The sequence below is a fragment of the Schistocerca nitens genome, chromosome 9, assembly GCF_023898315.1.
Source record: "Schistocerca nitens isolate TAMUIC-IGC-003100 chromosome 9, iqSchNite1.1, whole genome shotgun sequence".
Taxonomy (NCBI): domain Eukaryota; kingdom Metazoa; phylum Arthropoda; class Insecta; order Orthoptera; family Acrididae; genus Schistocerca; species Schistocerca nitens.
The window spans coordinates 11,096,908-11,113,761 of NC_064622.1; the positions used below are offsets into that span (position 1 = coordinate 11,096,908).

General features: G+C 37.1%; 1 protein-coding gene across 1 annotated transcript in view; it reads right to left on the reverse strand.

Moving 5' to 3' along the window:
• Positions 1-16,854, reverse strand: part of LOC126202900 (serine/arginine-rich splicing factor 1A) — a 101,491-nt gene that overhangs the window by 84,203 nt on the left and 434 nt on the right. The window lies entirely within an intron of this gene.

Consider the following 16,854-nt stretch of genomic DNA (forward strand, 5'->3'; position numbering starts at 1 on the left):
GTGCAAGGCTTTCACTGGGAAAACAGTCAAGCAACAGTTCATCCATTTGTAGTCTACTACTGTGAAAACGAAGAGGTGCAATGTGTGAATCTTTGTGTTATTAGTGACTGCCTTCGACACGATACGATTACTGTCCATGTTTACATTGGAAAAGTAATCAATTACCTGAAGATGCAATTTTCCAAAATAAGCCACATCCACTACTTCAGTGATGGTTCAGCTGCACAATATAAGAATTTCAAGAATTTTCTCAACTTATGCTATCACAAAGAAGATTTTGAAATAACAGCAGAATGGAATTTCTTTGGAACAAGCCATGGAAAGTCGCCTTGTGATGGCATTGGAGGCACAACAAAACGGTTGGCAGCAAGAGCAAGTTTGCAACGTCCATATGAAAACCAGATTCTAACACCCAAAGATCTTTTCAACTTCTGCAATGATAATATCAATGGAATCAAATTCTTTTTCATCAGCAAAGAGGAAGTTGAAGAAGAAAAAGCTTCTCAAGAAGAAAGATTCCTGCAAGGGCACACTCTAGCTGGCACAAGAGAAAACCACCATTTTTTGCCCATTGATATGACGACAATTCAGGTCAGTAGAGTTTCAAATGATGCGACATCTTTTTTGGCCAAAATTAGTGCTGCTGAACTAGTAGTTCAAGTCATGGATCTTCAGCCTGGGCAGTATGTTGCTTGCATTTATGAAAAGAAATGGTGGATTGGAAACATCGTTGAAATCTCAGTCGAACAGAAAGATGCTTTCATAAGCTTTATGCATCCTCATGGTCCTGCAAGTTCATTTTATTGGCCCTTAAGACGTGATACTTGCTGGATTCCAGAACAACTTATCATTGGTGTTATTCCAGCTCCATCAGTGACATCATCTGGTCGGCAATACAGTTTTCCTGAAAGCATTCTCTTGCAAATCAACGATGCTTTCAGAATGATGAAGTAACTGAGGAAGACAGGCTTGGGAACCTGCATAAAGAAACCCACAATCAGGCTTGGGATCCTGTGGTAAAGACACCCTGTAATCAGGCTTGGGAACCTGCAGTAAAGATACCCACCCGTGGCTGTTACTGCATGGCTATCGGGCGTGGCCCCTATGGCGATGGGGATGCTGGTTTTATTGTGATAACCAGTAATGGCTCAGCCATCATGGACCAACGCAGGGCACTGCGCACACAAAATATAAGATACTTTGACCTGAGTAAATAAGCACTTAATGGAAGCGTTGCAAAAGAAAAATATATCCATCTTGTAGAGCAAAATTTTCTCTTTCAGATGATACTATTCACAATTAAATCCAGGCTGACTATTTTGTAGTAATGGGCTTTGAACTTTGGTAAATAAAGCCATTTGCGCTGACACTGCCAAATTTGAAGAGATTTTGCAAGGCGACTATAAAGCCTGGGTAGTTGGAAATCCAGCTGTATTATGTCCAGCACAAAGATAAGACTTGGTAAAAAGTTCAAGTCCATATCTTTATCTGCAAGGAAATTATTGCAGTCTGAATATTGGTCAAAATTTGTCGCATTAAGTCACGACAGAATTAGGGGTACACTTTGAGTCGACTTGTTTGACTGGATTTTGCATCAGTAATCTTATAATTAATTTCGTTTGAATCAGCACAAAAAACTGTACAGGGTCTCATCTTACTAACCATTCTTATGAATTGGTTTCAATTTTATGAGACCCCAAAAATGGCATTTTGTCTGATGTCGCGCGCATGCGAACTTACTACCCTTCAGACAAGGGGGTCTAGATCAGCAAGTATTGCAGCTAGAGGCTTGAAATCTTGAGAAACTTAATTTAGCACTTGACTAGTGCTACAGATAAAATTTGACGAAAATTGGAGACATGATGGTGGGAAGGTTTAGACCACTTGGCATGGAATGACCCAAAAGGCATGGATGGATGGATGGATGGTACGCTGTTCGAAGAACAGTTTCAAGGTCAGTTTGTTCCCTCTGTTTAATGGTTTTATAAGGAAAATCATTTGATTGATAACAAGCCATCTCACCCCAGCACTGAGGAATTATGCGATGGAGAATTTGTGGTGAAGTTTTTGCCGCCGAATTTTACACCACTTCTACAGCCAATGGACCAGGGTGTACTGCAAACATTAAAACTGATTTACAGAAAATTTTTAAGGATGTTGATCCAAGATGATACATTCCTTTAGTGGACAAAATAAAGACCAATGTGAAGGACGATGTTTATTGGGCCACTGAGGCATGGCAGAATATTTCAGGAAATACTCTTGAGAAAATCGTGAAGAAAAACTGAGGACATCTCTTGAATTTCAGGACAACCTAGTTGAAAATGAAGAGGAAAATCTAGTATATATGATACAGACAATGCCTGGATTTGAAGAAGCTAGTGAAGGAGGTGTAGATGACTGGATGGCAGCTGATGGGGCATGTGTGGAGACCCTTACTGACACCGATTTCGTTGCTGCTGTGACTAAAGACCAGGAAGAAGTGGATTGCTGGAGTGACAATGTGCCTGAAAGGAACACAGTGACACAGCAGAAGCCCTTGACCTCGCGCTATATTATTTGGAGCAACAGCCCACTGCTAAACCTGCTTATTTGTTTATGAGACAATGGCACAACTATGCATCATATAACAGACTCTCTTCATTATGCCAAAAAACGAGTTTTGTCATCTAAAAAGTAGGGATAAAATTCCTGCTGTATTTTAGCAAATTTGACAACTTTTCTTTCATCGTTACGCATTGTTTAAACTTAATGTTTTCTTGCCAATTTTTCTAATACATGTTTACTGTACTGTGTAAATTAAAATAGTTTGTACATGCAGCAGTTCACCGCACAGTTTTCCATACTTAAGACTAACATTTTCCATGATCTTATTAACCGAACATTCGGATTACCGGCGTTCGGATTAGCGGGACTGCTGTATTTCTTTTCCGTAATTCCTTCTGATTGCATGCTGCAGTGCTGTAACAGGTAAACATCTCGCATAATCCAGGACAAAAATACTCTTTTCTTGATTTGTTGCTATTTTACATAAAACACTGCACCCTTAAAGCAACTGGTTGGCACAGTGCGAACACCTGGAGTTTACTGTTCAATTCGTGCATCAGTCATTTGTACAAGTAATATCTTGGAAACTATAGAAGTTTGAAAATGAATGGATCATTTATAGCAGCTATGTATTTTATGTTCTAGATGAGAGTCACTTCCTCCTACACAAGAACACTAAGTAAGTAGGGCAGATTATCAAACATGCTTCAGATGCCTCCATTTCCAAAATGAGTTTCAATGTGATCACAGCAAGAGACGACGACAGATCACTTTTTTGCTTTTATCTATAAGACTGAGTTTCACTTTACGGTTAGTGTACTTGTGTACTTGTTCTTTAATATTAAGAGCTACTCTGAAGTTATTAGTTAACTGATTACATTGAAATCAAATATGAAATTATTGATGGAACAAAATTAATTACTTTTCAAAAATATTTTTTTTTCCCAGCACAATCACACACAACTTCAACAAAAAATTACTAGTTCGGTTCTGTCTCTAATGAACTCTTCTGTATTTCATTTATAATGTATATTAACATTTACCACAGTGGGTGTACACATCCATTGTGAATTTACTTATCAGATCATCATCTCAAAATACACTCTTAGAACAGAATGGTATTTATCTTAAGCTTCTTTAAACTGTTTTCAAGTTTTGTCATTGTCAGCAGCACCTCTTGTTGTGTGCCTTCCAAAACATCACCTAGCCGCAATGCCCAAGAATGAGCGACACTGCTACAGCAGATGGGGCACTATTTCCATTACGTTTCACCACTTTCCTGTGCTCATACTTCCCCCACCATATAAGGATGTCTCAAATCGAAGTGCACATAGTGAGAAGATACCTATTTAAATACTACATAAACAATGGTTTTACATAAACACCATTCATCAGCTTGAGAGGCAGAAATACCATTCATCAGCTTGAGAGGCAGAAATACCATTCCTCATCTTGAGAGGCAGAAGTGTAACATATTCTGAATGAAGAACATATCACACTACATGTGACAGCACTGAGTGAGGAAAGCGCATTTGTTCCCCACGCATTGTCACTCTCCCCGTAGCCGTCCCTGTGTGTAGAATTTCCGTAAGCAGCGCTCCTTTCCTCTACACCCTGCTCCCCCCTAGAACTCTTTCAGGATGCTGCAGTCAAACTATACTTACAGCGATTTGCATAATATTTATGGCAGCGTGTTTTAAGTAAAGTGTTTTGATACCTAGACGCTCCTCGCTAGTATCCAGTAACAATGTGTACATCCTTCTTATGACCTGAAGATGGCAGATGATGACAAAAACTGATTTTTAACTGAAATTATACAGTATGTAAGCCTGCCAGAAAATAAACTTTTTACTTATACGTCCAGTATGGCCTAAAAGTTGTTCTTTCTAAAATTAATGAGTTAATTAATGGAAAGTAAACTTGGAACTTTCTGTAAATAGACAGGGTAAGAAAGATACAAGGAAGGGATCCTTAAGTTTGCAGTTACGCGAACCAATGCCCAAGCGAAATGCTACAGAATATTTGGAAGCAGCCATTAGGAAAAACAATGTGTAAACTGCACCTGTTTTTACTACAATGTGATATTATTGGTGACAAATCATTTCTTCAGAAATATAGCTGTTCAGAAAATGAGAAATATAACCATTCAGAAAAATCACTGCACATGTAACATGCTTTAAAACTTCAAAAGAATTGGCTATTCTTTACTGAACCCTTGTATTTGCTATCTGTGAGGGTTTAATATAGCCATGTGAAAACTATAGTATTTTGATTAACCATTACTTGGAACAAAAAATGAGCTCAAATAAATAAACAACAGTTAAAAAGCATGATGAATTTTTATACTAATATTTTTATTGTATTTAATTCTTAATTTTCTTTACAATACACAAAAATTATGTATCTTTTCTTTACGAAAAGTTTATAAACTTGGTAATTTTTTTGAAGTTCAAAGTGTTTCCAATGAATTAGTTCGTATAGTAGACATAGTTTCTCATATATATTGATACATATCGAAGTGGGAAAATATTAAAAACTTTCTGCATGTATTTCACATGTTTTCACAGAACACTGTAAGCAACTGAGTTTATTACATTTCACACACTCTTACACCACAATTCTGTTTAGTGTGTAGGGACAGTACCGACAGCTTTTTTCTCTTCTCTTTTCGAACTTGTCACTTCTTTCTCTTTTTGTTGGATCACCATCTCATTACTCCCCACCCAAAATATTTGAAATAGTTTTCCTAAGTTCATCCAAAGTTGAAGATCTTGGGCCTTACCCGTATATGTCTTCTGATTACACTCATTACTAAGCTCTTCATGAAAAATCTTGACAGTACACACTTTTGTAAATACGTAACATTAGCATTTGTGTGTCTTGCATATTAGAAATGCAAATCTTGTCAAGAGGCAACCTCCTTGTTCACCAGTTAGCTGGGTAGTTGCTGCACTTTGTGTCTAAAGGATCTATGCCACATTTCATGGCATTATATAAATTAATAATGTCTTGTTTGTTTCTTTTTCATTGGTATACACACAGTGCTGCATTGAAGAAAGCATTATAATTGCCATAGATTTTTTTAATAAAAGACAATAGTGTATGATCTTCACTGAAACTAAAAATACTGGGGCCCACTTCTTGCTTGTGGTTGGGAAGAAACCCTTTTTGAACTTCTCTTTTGTTGGATTTTAGAGCTCCAACATATGTCAACTGTTTTTCGGCAGCTCCTCACACAAATCAATGGAGGAAAACCGATGTATACTGTGATATTCCTGTTTGTTCCGTATACACATTTGGAAAGACAAATCACAGACTGAGTTGGCTTTTGGAACTTTTTCTCTTCTTCTGATAGTGTTGTTCCATCACTACCTTTCCCCACAAACATAAGCATTATATAAATGTGATGATTGTGCATCTGTGAGATACACGACCTTTATACCATTTTTAGCAGGTTAACTGGGCCTAAATCTTCTGAATCAGTACCTGCCTCTAAATGGGATTAGGCTCTCATCAACACAATGGAGTATACCTTTGACAATTAGAAATAAAGATGTTGAAAATGTTGGACACATCTGCCGCAGGATCATTTTTCCCTTGTTTGTGAGTAGATGCATCATCAAACCTGAGAGCCACCAAAACTTCACACTGTTTTAGAGACGTGGCTGCACGAAAAATGGGACTTCCAGTACAGTCATTTGCAGAAAGTTATTCCAATTTTTCACGTCCAAAACTGAAAATGGAAGACAGAACCACCAAACTAATCAAAGCCTCAATTTAAATTTTGTCTCTATCTTTATAACTAGATGAAGAAGGACTAATTTATTCCTTATGATACAGTTCTGAGCTGATAGGTACTGCAATCTCATCCAAAATCTCAGTGTTGAAAAACAAATGTCCTATTTCTTATGGGTCTGGATTGACAGAGCCTAACAATGACTACAATCTAACTTGTATTATATTTTTGTGTGGTGTCTTAGTTTCACAAACTGGTGCTGTGTAACTCTAGTGAAACAGTTCATCTTGCCATGGGAAGCTATGCCAGTTTCAGTGTCATTGTTTCCCCTATTCTGAACAACACTAAACATGAAGCTGAAGTTGACCTGCGTGTTATCTCCACTTCCTTAAAAATGAAACCCTACTGTCCTAAAAGTGTACTGCTGTATGCTATTTTCTGCCTCATATTATCTTCATTTCATTCTTCTTTGATGAAATTTGACACACCAAATCACTGTACCATTCTTTTCCCAACTAAGAATATTTTTTTAATTAAGCAGCTTGTTACTTTGCAACATTTACTTCACCAGACTGAACAGTTCTTACTGTAGTTATTCACACTAAACACATGTTAGTATGATATCCTCTCACACACCACCAACCCTAGAGCTGCTGCAAATCCAGCCACTGTCGTGCTTCCTACCGTCAATGAAGGCCAAACAACACCAATCATGTGAATATACAAACCTCTCCCTCCTCCCCCCCCCCCCTTTCCAGCACCATTGAATGAGCCTGTGGCGTGTTGTGTACTAGTCGGCAATATCACTGCCAGGTAAGGATCTTTCCAGAATCAGAGTAAATCTTTCACATTCTGATTTTCCCCCCCATCCATGTTCAAAATTATTAGCATTCTCATCCTTTTCACCTATTCAGATATTTCTTCTTCTTTTTGCAGTCATCCTGAAGCTGTGACCACATCCCACATCTCTGCCGTTAAATGCCTCAACTCGCCATTCTTCCTCATCCTCTTCCATTCCTCTTCTCTCCATCAGTTCTAGGATACCACTTAGCCACAATTTCCGTGCTGTTCTCCTTCCAGGATGTTGCTATAAAATACTCTCTTGGACCATCTGTCTTCATCCATAAGCACAAACCAAACTACCTGTCTTTCTTCTGCTTTATCTGTAATACTATGGTGAGACTGTCCTCTCTCTTATTTCCTTATTTCATACATGGTAAAGTTAGGGAATCCTACAGGCTCTTCTCACGTGGTCAATTTCTGAAGTTCTAAGTATCTATTTATAAAGATGGTAATATTTACAACTGGCAGCTCACACCACTCATGCATAAATGAGGTATGTGGCATAGTGGCAGAGGAAGCAAATGAGTGTTAATTTCCAGGGACCCATCTGGACTCAAGCCTCCAGTGGATTAGCCACATTAATGATGTATGTAAAAAGTCAGCAACGGGCTGTATCTTCTTAGCCAACTGTCCAAAATGGTGCCCACCCACACGCTTAAAACTGTGTATTATGGGGCAATCTATCCCCATCTTAGCTACTGTATAGAAATACAGGGTTGTGCTGCAGACATTCAGCTTAACAGAGTAATACTGCTACAAAAAGAGGGTTAAGGATTATACATGGACTAGGCTATAAAGACTGTTGCCATGATGTTTTCAGATAACACAAGTACTTCACCATATACTCTTTGTATCTTTATAAATTAATTACTTTTTTTGTTTCACAGAAAACTGAAGTAACTAGATGTAGTGATATACATGACCACAACACCAGGTCCAAAGAGAATTATTACTACCCACAAAGAACAAGATTAAAAATGACTGACCAGAGCCCATATACTAACGGACTCATATGGTATAATAAACTACCAGAGTCCTCGAAAAACAGCAATAAAAACCATTTCAAATCAAAACTAAGAGAATTTAAAAGGGTCTATTCCCTCAATGAATTTTAAATGGTTAAGTTTAAGAGCTGTAAAACAACACATAAAAAATAATTGGCTGTATTAATAAGTGTAAGATGTAAGGTATTTTAACAAGCATCAATTTACTCCTTAATTACTACCTGCAAGGTTAAGATATAAATGTATTTTATGTTTGTAACTGTACTTGACCTTTGCAAAAGCCATCATATTGATGTCGCCATGCAAAAAAACCTAAATAAATAAAAAATAAATAAAATTTCTTTCTGTGAGATCTCAGCACTCATTCCCATAGTTTGTTATCAGTTCAACAATGGATTTGTGTAAATGAATTTTAACCTTTACATTCTTTTTGATGATCAAAATACAGGGTTTACTTTTTGGATAACCACACTTCCCTGCCTTATCTGTTGTTGGACATCTCTGTCACATCTTCCAACACATGAAAGGATGCTACCCAGGTACTTAAAACACACTACACATTTTAATAAAGTGTCTGCATGTCCAGATTACTTCCCTCTTCTCCACTACACATATTCGATCTTCTCAAAATTAATTTTCAAACCCCAGTTTCTGTATTCTTGCAACAACTTCCTAAGCATATAAAATATATCCTCTTCATCGTTTGCTGCAACAACCTGATCGTCACCATAGAAAAACATATACAGACAATGGTGCCCTATTTCAATCCCCCTGCCCAAGCACTTTCTACGCCACCGGTCCAGTGCCTTCTGCAGATACATCTTAACCTTTCTATTGGGAATGGGTTTAGATGACCCAGTTTGTTCACTAATCAACATAAAACCATGATTAATATTTATGCTCTTAACTGGACCTTAGATAAATCTTCAGACATGTAATAATTTATGTTGTCCTGAATCTTTATATCAAAATGTAAAACAATTTGGGAGACATGCTTTGGCACACTGTGAATAGGTCTTTTAGACCCGATCAGAAACAGTCATTTGAATTCCAACAAAATTTTATTTGACATTAATGTTGTTGTCTACAATGGTTCACAGGCATTTCACATTGTTGTAAGAATAGGTAACAACTACATCACTAATATGATTTTGTGCGGGCACGCACGCGGCAGTTAGCCGCAAGATTTAGTTTTCTGTTAGTATCACAGATAGCATTACGTTGCGCCCACGTCCAAATACGTATTTGTTATTCTTAACAGGTGTCTCCACTTACTACATTTGCACGATTCATGCTTTCAGCAGTTTGGTCACTATTGTTGTTTGAAGCATGAGTGTTGTGTTTGTGGCACGTTTGCCGCTATGCGCCTTGTAATGTAAGTATTATCTATACTTGTGTTTTTCTTTTGCCTCAAGGCAATCTTGCTTTTATATTAGTATATAGTGAATATTTGAATTTAATCAAAGTTCCCATATGCAATTTTTATTACTTTTTACAACCTTGGATACTGATTTGCTACAATACATTACTTTTATAAAAACGTGTTTCATTAGAATTGTACGTCCTGAAGACTGAGAAAGTATTGTGAGAATTGTCAGAAGAAGAATTACAAGAATTGTCAGAATCACGTGAATCCGAGTCAGAAGAGCAAGTTATTGAAGAAGAAAACCACAGCAGTGGCCCCGAACAATCAACAGAGGAAACAGATGACCACATGATTGAAGAGGGGAGACAACAAACAGATAATTACATAGGAAAAGATAAAGAAACTATTTGGATGAGTGAACCGCTTCCTCCTCCTCCTAAAACCAAAGCCAAGAACATCCTAAAAGGTCCAAAAGCAAGTGCTGAAATTACGGAAAAGAAATTGATGCATTTTATCTATTTATTACTGATGGGATGATTGACATGCATTTTATCTATTTATTACTGATGGGATGATTGACAACATTGTGGAAAATACAAACATATATCGATAATAGTAAAAGAGCTGAAGTTCAAGATTCAAGAGAACTAGACTGCAGAGACATCACAAAACCAGAGATAAAGGCTCTTTTAGGTGCATTATATCTAACAGGTATAAAGAATGGAGGACACACAAATTGCTGTGAACTGTGGGATGCAGATGGTACAGGAATGATTATTTTACGAGCTCTCTTCAGCTATAAGCACTTTTGCTTTCTGCTTCGAGCTCAGGTTTGATGACCTGGATACCTGGAATGAAAGAATGACAAACTAGCACCTATTTGGGACTTCCATCAAAAGTTTGTCAACAACTGCCTTGATAACTACAATGTCAGCGAGTTTGTCACTATTGACAAGATGTTGCATCCTTTCAGAGGATGCTGCGGATTTGCACAGTATATCCCTAATAAGCCTGCAAAATATGGGATCAAGATTTATGCCTTGTATGCTGCCAGAACATTTTACACCCTGAACTTTGAAATTTACTGTGGCAAGCAGATGCCAAGGCCCTACCTGAAGTCTAACAAGCCTGATGATGATGTGCAAAGATTAGTGACACCAATTGAGAAAACAAACAGAAATCTTATGACTGACAATTGCTACAGTTGCTATCTGGCTGAAAATCTACTGGGCAAAGGTTTGACTTTCTTGGGAACTATAGAAAAAAATAAGAAGGAAATACCTCAAGAATTCCAAACAAATAAAACCTGAGAAATCCAGCCATGTCTCTTCGGTATTCAAGGCGATTTTTGTATGATCTTGAATGTTCCTAAAAAGAACAAAGCTGTGATTTTTTATTGACAATGCACAGCACAAATGAAATAGATCAAGAGACTAAGAAATTGAGAGTGAATCTGGACTACAATGCTACCAAAGGAGCAGAAACTGTAGATCAGATGTGCTCATACTACAGTACTTCCAGAATAACGTGATGATGGCCACTTGCACTTTCCTACAGACACCTCGATATTGCTGGGATAAATGCAAACATTGTTTTCAAATTCAGCAATCCTGATAATAAAGAAAGAAGACGAAATTTATTTGAAACACCTTACTCTGGGCCTAATGAAAGAATATCTGAATCAACGTGCATTACTTGACATGCTTCCCAAGGATATTCACACCTTCATGACTAAGTATAGGCATGAAGAAGAAAAGGCCAAGGAGCCAACAAAACCTGGAATTTGTTATGTGTGTGGCAGGCATAAGAAGAGCAGAACCAAAATAACACATATGAAATGCAAGAAAAATGTATGCAAGAAACATAGTGTCATAGGTATAAAATGTGTGCAATGTGAAAGTGAGATGCAGATGGAAGTTGACTAATTTATTCACAATCATAAGGAGGAGTGGGAATTTATGAATGCTGCATTTCATAATGTGTTCCCTTGTTACTTTCTTTTCATGTGGATCAGTGCAATTAAAGATATAATTAAAAGAATCATGAAGGCAATAAAGAATATCGGCTTGTTATAAATTACAATAATATACAATTGTGAAGGCAACATATAAAAAAAAGTTTATTTTTTATAGAGCCATGTAATGTTAGGTTTTCTCCAATACAATTTAACTGGCAATTATATAAAGATTATTTTTCCTTAGGTTACAAATGTAATACTAACTGCTGTGTAAAAGCCGCAACGCACCCATTCATGGAAGTATGAAAGGCATACCCACTGAAGGGTTAACAAAATTTTATTTGAAATTAATGTTATTGTTGTCTACAACATGGTTGTAACAATACAACAACTACATCATTAATATGATTTTGTGCATCAATTTTCTAAGTGATGATCAGTTAGAAAGGCTTTTGAATGAGTCACATGATGAAATGGTAGACGATCCTGTCAATGATCCTGATTTTCAAGATTTTCTTGCTGATTCAAGTGAGGAGAGTGATGTGATGTAAGGAGATGAGGGGGAGTATCACCTACAGAAATTAATGTAGTTGGAGATGTATATATTTCACATAATGATACACAGTGATCTACAAATCCTCCAGCAGAGTCAAAAGTAAGGTGAGCAGAATAAATGTAACTATTTTATGGGGATATATTATTACGTCATGTCACGGTCTAGTTACTAGTGCACAGGGCTGTCATGGTTGAGCTCCCAGGTTCAAAACTCGGTCCAGCCATAGATGAGTGATTGGGTGCAGTTGCCAATTGTCTAGAAAGGTGTAAACGTCTATCATTCCTTGGGGCTTCATGGCGTATATCTTTACTTTTTACTCGTTGTCAGGTTTAGGTTTTATTGTATGTCTTTGTAATTTACTTTATTGTATTGTATTTAATTATAGTTTAGTTTATTTTCCTTTATTTTCCTTTTATATTTTAGGGCTGCAAACAATCTTCGTCCTGCTCCAGAACCTACGCGGTTTGCTCTTCAACGGATTGACGAAACAAAAATATCATCATTTTCACTTTTCATAACTGAAGAGACGTTGTTAATGATTTTGAATGAAACCAACAGAGAAATGATATGCGTATTACTAGTCATATATGAGACTTTCACTCATATTATAAGTCATCAACTGAAGGCTTGTTTGGGACTTCTTATATTATATCAAATACATTAAGAGTGTATGTGTCAAAATTTCTACCTTTACTCAAAAGAATGTATGTTAAACTTTCAAATGTCACTTATCAAAATGACAAATATTTTCATTCTCTGTTGTTTTGTTATGTTACAGACCTATCTAAACGAGGGTATTTGTGAAAATTTCTCTGTTCACAATAGGCTACTATCAGACATGATTAACATATCTGCAACTTCCTGGCAGATTAAAACTGTATGCCGGACAGATTCTCGAACTCGGGACCTTTGCCTTTTGCAGGCAAGTGCTCTACCAACCGAGCTACCCAATCACGACTGACAATCCTTCCTGCAGGTGAGGACCTGTCAAGTTTGGAAGGTGCGACCTGAGGTACTGGTGGCAGTAAAGCTGTGAGGACAGATTGTAAGTTCTGCTTTGATTGCTCATTGAGGCCAACACTCACCCACAAAAGGCAATAGTATGGAGTTTGAGGCTCCGTCCAGTACATAATTTTAATCTGCCAGGTAGTTTCATTTTAGCACACACTCTACTGCCGAGTGAAAATTTCATTCTGGACACACAAGCACTTCTCAGCTTGCTTTGCTTCTTTAATTTGGAAATCGTAAAATATGAACATTTTTAACTTATTGCAAGCACCAACTATGTGTTTTGAAAAGATGAATGGTGATAGGCTGTTTAATGTCTTCAGAAATGACAACGTGAAAACTCTACTGTCCACAATGAGATCAATGCCGTTACTAAATTTTTTATTCATTATAAAATATTTGCTCTAAAATTCCCACTGTCAATATTCTAAAAATTGCATGGGATATTATTTGGACATTCTACTTGTGGAAGGTACAGTCATAGTACGCAATGTTTTTTTTTTTTTTTCTGTGCACTCTGTGATAAATTTTTAAGTTGCACTCAAAAGTCAAAGGATATGACAAAATATTTTAATATTTGCTCAGTAAATATAATGCGCAATCAGTATTTGCGAGTCAAAGTAACTATATTTTACAGTATTACAAGTGAGTGGGAAAGCAATTTTTTTTAATTTTGTTCAGGCATTTTATAACAATATTAGATATAGAAAATTCATGTGAGCTTTATGCATTTTACTCTTATTTTTCAGATTTTTCTCTCTTCTCTCCTGATTTTACTGATTCATGACTTTCTTTGAATTGGACTTCCCTATAAAGATTCCACATGTGAAAAACACGACAAAGAATCTGAAAACTTACTAGACAATGAACTAGTTGTCCACAATCTTTTTACCTTTCGAGTGTACATTTCAACAATTCAACAAAAAATCTACAGGAAGAGAGAGACCCCAGCAATTAGTACCACACAGCTGAAAAGATATGACTTTTTCCCAGCTGCTCCTCACTGAACTTGTGTAACGAGGCTGAATTTTCATGTGGACCAGGATAATCCAACAAGAGCAGCATTTAAGAAATGCAAACTGCACACTGAAAAATTGACGGCTGCCATTTGAAAGCATCTGCCGAACCATTAGGTCTGTAAAGCAGATCTAAGTTCCTGAAAGAGACTAGCTGTTTGTCTTGCCCACCACTTACTGTCATACACACAAAAGTATAGTGATTCCTGCAGAATGGATGTGTTGATAAAGTTTCTTGAGGACCAAGATATTTCTGCAGTAACTCAGCCAGATTTCCAACTGTAAACAGCTTTCGGAAATACGGAAGCGTCCGATCCCGCCAGTCTGCTTTGACCCATGACGTCACAAATATGGCGGAAACAAAAACAAACACACACACTTTCCACAAGAAGCCTAATGACACTAACGGGAAAAGCGCGGGAAATGTGTTTTGGGTGGGGGGGGGGCAAACTAAATATAAACAAATTTAGACGCCTTGCGTAGCTACAATGAGTAAGTGAAGACAGCCATGCACGAATACCCACCCACCTCCCCAGGGGTCGTAACCCCTGCAACCCATAGAAGTTAAAGATGCTTCAGTAGACGATTAGTGTTTTTTGTCTTTTAAAAAAAAAAAAATCTCACGGGATAGAACGAACAGAACAGAAAGATAAACATAATAAACTAAAACAGAAATTGGAGGAAACATAATTAAAATAAGTAAAATGTTTTTAAATTAAAAAAAAAAAAATTCACAAGATAGAACGAACAGATCAGAAAAGTAAATAAAATAAGATAAAACAGAACTGGAGACAGCCACACTCAAACCAAACTCCGCGCAGTCATGACGTCACACACGACAACACCCTTACGTCACGGGTCAAAGCCGACGCGTAGGATCGGACGCTTCTGTCGACCCCAGCTTTCAATCTTTTTTTATAATCATCATCTTCATGTGTTTGTTTCCAAAATACATCCATCTCATTCCCGGCCAATAAATGCCAATGATCCTTTCCCTATTGTATTCCCTCACTGACAATATATATCCCACAAAAAGTTCTAACCACACATAAAGCTCTTATGCAGGATGTTTCACATGCAAGTTCAGACACACTTTTAACAGAAGAGGTGAAAGCAGCACTGCCACATGCTTATTTTACGTTAAGAGATGAAACGATAAAAGCAAAGAATTTTGAAAAACTAACACTTTACACAGAAAAGTCATTCCTCACTGCAACTGCTCCAACTACTATCAAATAATACACACTTTCGAGTACACTCATACAAACATGACTTTTTTAAATATTTACTAAAATATTTATGTAACAGAGATAGCTGCAGCATATGAAACAATAGCAACTCCAGGTGGGAACATCAATAATGTAGGAAAACCTAGGTTGCTACTTACTGTAAAGAAGACACGTTAAGTTGCAGACAGGCACAACTAAAAGACACATTCATAAAGCTTTTGGCCACATGCCCAGTATTCCGGCCCATCTGAGAGAGCTAGTGGTCTCATGTGCACGAGGTGTATGTTTCTCTTTTGCTGATGAAGGCTGTGGCCAAAAGCTTTGTGTAGCAATCTATCTTTTCCTACATTGCAGAAGATAAAGCTAACATTCTTAATAGTTCAGCTGTATGCGGTAATATAACAGGAGCGTCCGCAATCTGTGGCTTTCCAAATTGAATAAAAATTACGTTATAAACATTCTAAAATTTTTGATTTTCTTCCTCAATTTCGCAGTTAAAAGAAAGCCCATAAGTACGTGACACCACAGCTTGTACATACGCAGAGGGAGCTTTAAAGCAAAAAGTCTGCCCTCTCTCCAGTACTTCTGGTTTACTAGTTAATTTAGGCCTACAAAACATATATTTTACACTCTACCACACTTGAAAAGTCAAGAGAACTTGCAAATTCTTATTTTGAAAGAAATAATCCGCACTAGCTGTAGAATACTTTTATTAATAGTCGCGACCTCTTTCAAGTTACTATGAGACGCATCCTCAGCTCATAAAGATTTTTATTAATAGATCATCGCCGAAAAGAATCACCTAAGGATGACTCCTCTACTGTCGTGAAACCGGTCGTGACTTTTATTAAAAGTATTCTACAGCCAATGCAGAGTATTTCTTTGAAAATGTGGAAAATTCTTATTACTTAAAACGTATCATACATAAGTCGAATACATTTTCCCCTGTGAAACTCATGATTAACTGATATGCAGTGTATGATTTGGGATGAAATCGCCCTACTGTTCTGATTGAATAGTTTTAAGAATTAATGAACGAAAGAATGAATAAATAAACTTTATGAAACTACTGCCTAGTTATTTCAAGCCTTCTCACGTCAAGGAATTGGTACATGTGATGCACAAAGCACTACTACTTCTTTTGCTATTTACCACTGCAGGTAAAATATGAAGGAAATCTCATTCTTTCACAACTTTGCAATTTCGCGACAGTATATACTAAGCTAGCTGCACATGGTCAATGATGTTGGACCACCTTTGAAATCTCGGCTGCGGCGACAGACTGATCTGTAGTGCGGCCAGGCGTCTAAGTCAGTTTGCTAGATTATAGTCCGGCTACAAGTTGGCAAAAGCTGGCCACATTGGCTAGAGTGCCAAATAAAGGATGTGGTCGTAAGTCTGACCCGTAGCTTATTCTACTATTTACCGTCGCCCCATATTTCAACATTTTTTCGTCATAAAACCTAAAGCTACAAGATAGATTCGGAATACGTATGTCAGATAATGGTCAAGTCTTCTATAGGTATCTGTAACACTAAACCATTTATTTCTTCGAACCCAACCGCTAAAAACCCAAAAACTTCCCTTCCACA